The sequence below is a fragment of the Diachasma alloeum genome, unplaced genomic scaffold (assembly GCF_001412515.2).
Source record: "Diachasma alloeum isolate Michigan unplaced genomic scaffold, Dall2.0 Dall_scaffold_00200, whole genome shotgun sequence".
Lineage (NCBI taxonomy): Eukaryota > Metazoa > Arthropoda > Insecta > Hymenoptera > Braconidae > Diachasma > Diachasma alloeum.
In genome coordinates this window covers 2256780-2264082 of record NW_021680365.1, presented here as the reverse complement: position 1 = coordinate 2264082, position 7303 = coordinate 2256780, and positions in this window count along the sequence as shown.

The following is a 7303-nucleotide window of genomic DNA, read 5'->3' as shown; positions in this document are numbered from 1 at the left end:
CCTGCAAACGGGGAGATGAGGGTGGCTAAAATATATTCTGCAACCCTGTCTCCTCGTTGGCTACAAATTTCAACCCTCCGCATACATGCCTTCCCCTTCACCCGCTCGTAAAATCACGCGTTCTCGGTAGCATCGAGGAGGACTTCTCAGGACCGAAAAGAACTGAGGATTCGAATGGTCTCTGGAAAAGTACGTCGCAGAACTGATTAGGACTTACCAGGTCCATCTAGGTCTGGAGAGATCTTGAAAGACCTGTGTACGTCCAATCAGAACCAAATCCTCGACTCGGGCCGGTCCTCTATATACTGCAGTGGCATAATTTTCCATCCGTAAGTAATTCGTTGAAAAAAAAACACCGAAAATTCTCGGGTCGGATTCACGTACCACATTTGGTGGAATGGCCCACTTATTCCTATAGGGCCATCATATTTTCATCACTGCTATCTCCTCCCATTGTGTTACTATTTAATTTCAGAGAAATTTCTGTGGCTCCTACCAAAACTTCCGTGATTATGAAGGTGAAGAACAGACCACAGGAATGTTTTTTTTATCAAGTAGAGTAAAAAATATCGCTTATTCTTCCGAGGATTTTTTTAATTTATTAAATTGATGAAGTAGGAAACAATTGGATGAAAAAATGTGGCGGGTAGCGAAATAAAGACTTATGGTTGAAATAATCAAGTCGTTGTATTTAGCACGGGAGATGTGTTTATATCAAATTTCGAAATCGAACTGAATATTTTGGCTGGCAGCGTGAGGGTTTAAATTCCTTTATTATGGTAGTTTTGAGAATTGTCCAGAAATTTCGTGAGGGACAAGGATAGCTTGATGTTTGTCTCGAACGTGACGATACAGAATATTCGAGACGCGTTATATAAATTTCGGAATAATAATTGATTGTGACTCGCACTGTTAGAAAATTACTCTTGAAATTTCAAGTAAAAAAGCGTGAAATTTTTAACAACCACAAAATTACATGAAATTTTTGTAGAATTCTTCATTGACAGGTCAGTTAATTTCTTGAATATTCAAGTAATTCTCGATTTTCAGGTTCATATGGCACTGAAAAACCTTGAATATTTCGAAAATTCAGGCTATAACTTCTCTGAATTTTCAATCTATTTAAAATTGAATTGTACCTGATGTTTAATTTCCATGATGAGATTGGAAATTCAAGCTTTCATTCAAAAATCAATGATTCTTTAACATAAAAAAGGCAATTTTCTTGAATTTTCCAGATGAATGAGAAATTTAGTGAACGTTTTCATTTGAAATTGAATTCAAACTCACAACATTGAAAATTCAGATGACATTGTGACTGAAATTTCAAGAAATTTCTAACAGTGCGTGCCACAAACAAATGATCCGCATTTTTTTATTTTGAAAAATTGCGAAGTCAATTGAAGAAACGTTTGCATAAAAATCTCCTCTCAATCTCAATGCTCATCATCATCATCATCATAATCTCGACAAAAGGAAGCCCATTAGACAAATAGTTCTTGCCACAGTGGAGAAAATGGAATGCTGCGAGTTTCTTGAATTAGCCGAGATAATCTTACCCCTCATCTTCACGGTGATTGCATAAGTAATCACCCAATCATCAGGGGATCTCTCATAGGATCCTAATCGATTCAGATGGCATGTTCTCTGAACATTACGGTTAGGCAAATATACCCGAACAAAATGTCGAGAGTGTTCGCAGGCAATTGGTTCCCCTCGTTCTCTCTGAAAGGCTTTCGAATAGTCGCGTAATTACGCATTCCGATGGCCTTTTGCATTTCATTTGAGATGGGAAAAACATTAGTTCTCTTTTCGTTCTTTTATCATCTTCTTTAAATGTTTCCACGTTGACATGAAATTTAATAACGAAAACTCTAATGTGATTTTTGCCTCCACCGGTCGAGATCTGTTATCAGCCAATAAAGTGAAGCAAATCAAAGGCTTTTGTTGAAGCTAAGAAATGCAATAACTCTACTAAAGATTACAACTTTTTTTTATTAAAGATTCAAATTCAAACTTCATCTTTATTATATTTAGTCTTCATTTATATCAGAGGCATATTTTTTTCCATATACATGAATGTTTCCTTGAGTTAAAAGATGAATTCATTATTTAGATATTGAATCGTTGTTTATATGGCGAAGAGACCGGATTTATTGACTTAGGATATTCCTTTATTTGAACTAAGTTTATCGTTTATTTGATTGTTATGAAGATTTTATTCGACGTTAATCCGTCATTCATTTCATATAAATAAAATATTTTCATGAAAATCAATTCATTTAATTGAATTGAATAAATTCAATTTAATTCAGTTGATGAGTTAATTAATTTTCAACAAAATATCGAGTAAAAAGCTCCATCTAAAAAAATAATACCTCATTTTAAGATTTCAAAGGGGAATAAGATTTTCAAAAGTCTTAGACTGAAGCCTGAAATTCATAAGTTGAGAGTTTCGAAAGTCAATTTGAGACGTTAAAATGTCAATTTAAGATTTCTGAAAGTCTCATATTGGGACTTTGGAAGGTCTTAATTGGAGAGTTTCGATGTCTCCAATTAAGAATTTGAAGACTTTTCAAGTGTGTTTATTTTTGTAGAAGATTTTGAAGGTTCCAATTTGAAACTTTCAAACTCTCAAGTTGAGACTTTCAAAGATCTCAATTTGAGATTTTTAAATACCTCAAATTACGACTTTCGGATCTCAACTTGAAATTTTTATTTTATGGGGCGTTCTGAAAGTCTTAATTGGGACCCTTGAAAGACTCAGCTTGAGACTTTGGAAGTCTCAAATTAAAACCTTTCAAAGTTTCAATTTGTCATCATAAGTCTTAAAATAAGGCTTGTTTTTTTGGTTATTCTTTTGAATCAAACACGTCATTTCACTCAAATTTTCTGAAGCGCAAATTCAACTGAAACTCTAGAATGCAATTTTGGGAGAAAAACTGATTACGAGTGTTCATTTATATAGAATGCTCATTTATATAGATTTTAAAGGTCTTAAAATAAGATTTTCAAAAGCTCAATTGAAGCCTGAAATCCTTAAGTTGTGTTCCGAAAATCTCAATTTAAGATGTTAATACGCCAATGTAAGCCTTCAGAAAGTCGCATGTTCGGACTTTGGAGTGTCTTAATTGGAGACATTCAATGTATGCAATTAAGACTAATTGGATACATTGAGTGTCTCCAATTAAGACTTTGAGGACTTTTTAAGTGTGTTTATTTTTGTAGGAGCTTTTGAAGGTTCCGATTTGAAACTTTCAAACACTCAAGTTGAGACTTTCGAAGATCTCAATTTGAGATTTTTAAATACCTCAAATTAAGACTTTCGGATTTTAACTTGAAATTTTGTTTTACGGGAAGTTCTGAAAGTCTTAACTTGAGACCTTTCAAAGTCTCGGCTTGAGACTTTGAAAGTCTCAAATTAAAACCATCCAGAATCTGAATTTGTCATCGTAAGTCTCAAAATAAAGCTTTTTTTGGAAGTTTCTGTGAATCAAACACGTTATTTCTCTCGAATTTTCTTAGGTGTAAATTCACCTGAAACTCTAAAATGCAATTTTGTGAGAAAAACTGATTGCGAGTGCTCATATCTCCTCATTTATGTATGTCGTGTCTAGGAAAACACTCGGTCGAGGGCTGGGAAAATGAAACTTAGAAGCGGGCATGCATGAGTGCTCCAGTTCTCAAGTAGGCTGTGAAGCATGAGGAGCTTGAGCTCTTGATCTCCATATTAAAATCATAGTTATGAAGAACCCTTCAACAATGGATGGCAACGTACCAGCTTACAATTTTTCATCTGCCCCTAGATATAAAGCCGAAGGTAGCACGTATCCATATAATACTACACCTCATCATTGCGGTAATAACGCAATATTATCGTCTGAATTGCAGTCGACAATTGAAAAATCTATACCGTCTCTATTTTCCAAGATTTTATAACAGATGTCTCTCAATTTTAAAAAGAGGGCGAAATTTATTACGTGCCCTGAATCATCTCAATTTGGCGAAGAATCTTTACGCGTGATCAATTTGGTCCGTAGCAAACCACACGAAGACCACTAACGGACGGACTGAACCATTTTTCATGTCAGTTTTTCCACCCCAGTTTACTTTTCAACTAGGAGATCACGATAAAAAATTGAAATCATATGTTTTTCCAAGAACTTCAGACATTCCACTGGCGAATGACACATTTCCGATACAATTTTTTATGAATTCACGGTTTTCTATTTTAAGAGATCATGCGAATGACATGGTTCCAATACATTTTTGATGGATACGCTGTTTTCAATTGTAGGATGTCGTGCGTCGTTGAAACAAAAATAATTTTTTTTTAACAAGGTACTATTTTTTATACTCATATTGCATTCCTATTACCCTTACGGTTTTATAAGTGCCTCACTTCATCAGCCTGTTACACCCAAAAGAAACAATCGTTAATATTTTATTTTCTAAATTTTGGTCTATCATTCATTTACCTCTCCCCCCTGTCTTTAGGCGGAGTTGAATAATTGTACCTGACAAGTTCTACTTAGGTCTTTCCATTCACAACTGGATAGGTCTTGGGAAGACATTTCTACCTCTGGTTATGTCACATTTCAGCACTCGTTAGGTGTAAGCAGGACTTGTATTCAGACTTTCAAAATCCTTGCCGGTGCCCGTAATTCTATGCACCTATATTAAATGCGGGTCCATATCCCTGTTTACGCATGCGTTATTGAAATAAAAAATGCAATTATTGTTTTTTTTTTAAATCTCGAAAATCGACATTTCAGGGGAGGGTGGAGGGGAGACGCATATATGCGGAGGATTGAAATTTATACTCAACAAGGGGAGAAGGTTGAAAAATCTATTCTAGCCACCCTTGTCCCTCCGTTTGCATACGCTGTCTGAATAAAAAATGAAATTGTTAACAAATCTGACCCTTGTTCCAAGTAAAAATGAAAATTTTTTATTTCGACATTTCTGGCGCCTCCGAGGGTGTCATTGGCATTAGAGGAGTCAATACATACGGAATCAACATTGACTTGGCGAAAAATAGTATATTATGTCAGCAGGCGACAAAAGTATTATCTGGCGAATGTGGCATTTTAATCCGAGCTGAAGGAGAGGAATTAGAATCACATTCGAGCGAAGCGAGGTTAGAATCGCGGTTTTTTCGGGCCCAACGACATAAAATTTTTTTTCAGTTTTCACTTTTTCCACATACTTTTGAGAGTTCTGAATAGCCCGTCGCTTAAATAGTTGAAATCAACGTTCGCCCGGCTAAAAAATTCGATTTTGGCGAAAGTCGACTTTCTCCCTGGAAAAACGGAAAATCTGACCCTTTAAAAATCTGAAAAAAAAAAAATTTCTGTTTTTACTTTTTCCACATACTTTTGAGAGTTCTCAATAGCTCGTCGCTTAAATAGTTGGAATCAACGTTCGCCCGGCTAAAAAATTCGATTTTGGCGAAAGTCTACTTTCCCCCTGGAAAAATCCAAGATTTGACACTTTGGCCCTCGTGACCCTTGTGACCCTTTGCCCGACTTTCCCCCTGAAAAAATCCAAGATCTGACACTTTGGCCCCCGGTAAAAAAATTTTTTTTTCAGTTTTCACTTTTTCCACATACTTTTGACAGTGGTGACTCTTTTGAGAGTAAATTAACCTTCCTGAACTGGCTAGATCTCTTACGTCTCACTTGCACTGCAGTGGTGCCCTATAGGTTGAGTAGTTGGCGGCAGCGCGCCGCTCTACGCGCCAGTTCAGGAGGGTTAATATAAGAATAAAGAATAATAATATCCCCAAGATAATTTTGGATGGGAGAAATTATTGGGTTATTTCTCTCCGCGCGAGATTTGCCCATCATTCAATTGATACATCAAACGCTTCGAGTTATGCGCATTTTATGGCTTTGCAATGTACGTTTCTACTAAAATGAAATATGAAGACTGACTATTGCAACGCGGATATTGCATCCCGATATTTGGTGGAATGGCCCGTATATTTTCACGGTGATATATTCCATGAAACTATGCGATCATCCATAATTTCCCGCACGATCGCAAAATTTACGATTTAAACCCTGGAACTTTGCATGAAAACCTATAAACTTTTCCAATATACAGCTATATAACATAACGGTTAATGCCGTTATCAGAATTCCTACCAGTTGACAACAGCTGTTTCGTCCACGTGAAGTAAACCGATTAAGGTTAATTGTTTGTCCGACGGAAATGAGCCAGAAGGCTTGCGCCACGCTAGACGACCTGTATTGAAATCCCGGGTTCTGGGTGTTGTAATTGAGTTGTTAACAGATAATATGTTAATTTAATCGATTGCTGGATGCTCCGAAATACGCAGTAAACAAACAAATAATACCTTACGTTCAGAGTTTAAGGTCTTAAAATAATATTTGCAAAAGTCTTAAATTGAAACCTGCAAGTATCAAGGTGAGAGTTTCGAAAGTCTCAAGTTGAGACTTCGGAAAGTCTCAACATAAGGATTTTTAAAGTTTTTACTTAAGACTAAAAATCCTTGCAAGTTTCAATTTAAGACATCTGAAAATCTTAATAAGAGAGCTTCAAGTCGTTCAATTTTAAGTCATAATTCTTCAGACTTCAAGCTTCTGCTTCAAGGAATTTTTGCCGACTTCACGCTCATGGAAAAGCCATCGCACGTGTATCAATATATACTATTTCGTCACTAGGTCGAATGAAATCATTCTGGTGAACATGAGGGCTGCAATCATATGAGCTAGATTTTTTTTCGGGCATATGATGACCACACATACAAAAAAATTCAATAGAAAAAGTCAGCGAAATCGCTAGAAAATTCTATCGGAATTTTCGAGAAATTCTATTAAAATTCCAGGGAATTCTCATTAAAATTGTATTTATTTTTTGCGCTGATTCTATGAGATATTTGATAGGAAAAAGTCAATGGATTTCGATTTTTCTATATGATTATTATATTCTCTAGGAAGTTTTTCTATAAAAATACTCAGGCATGAATTTTCTACTTTTTTTTCACTCGGATGCTGGAATGCAAAACAAAACTAAACATAGGGGGAAAAACTTGGAAAATCCTTCCCAATAATTTTAATAGAAAGAATCTTAGGAGAAAAATTCAAACAGAAAAATCAAAATCTATTGACTTTTTCCTATTAAACATCCAATTTGTTTTTTATTTTTTGGCCTCTGTGGTCATTAGCTGATTCGAAGTGAAGCAATCCATTATGTCCAAATGATAAAAATTGATCCAGTCATTTGGATTAAGCCCAATATTTCGACCCCCTTAGGAGGACCCTGCAAAGGGGATCGA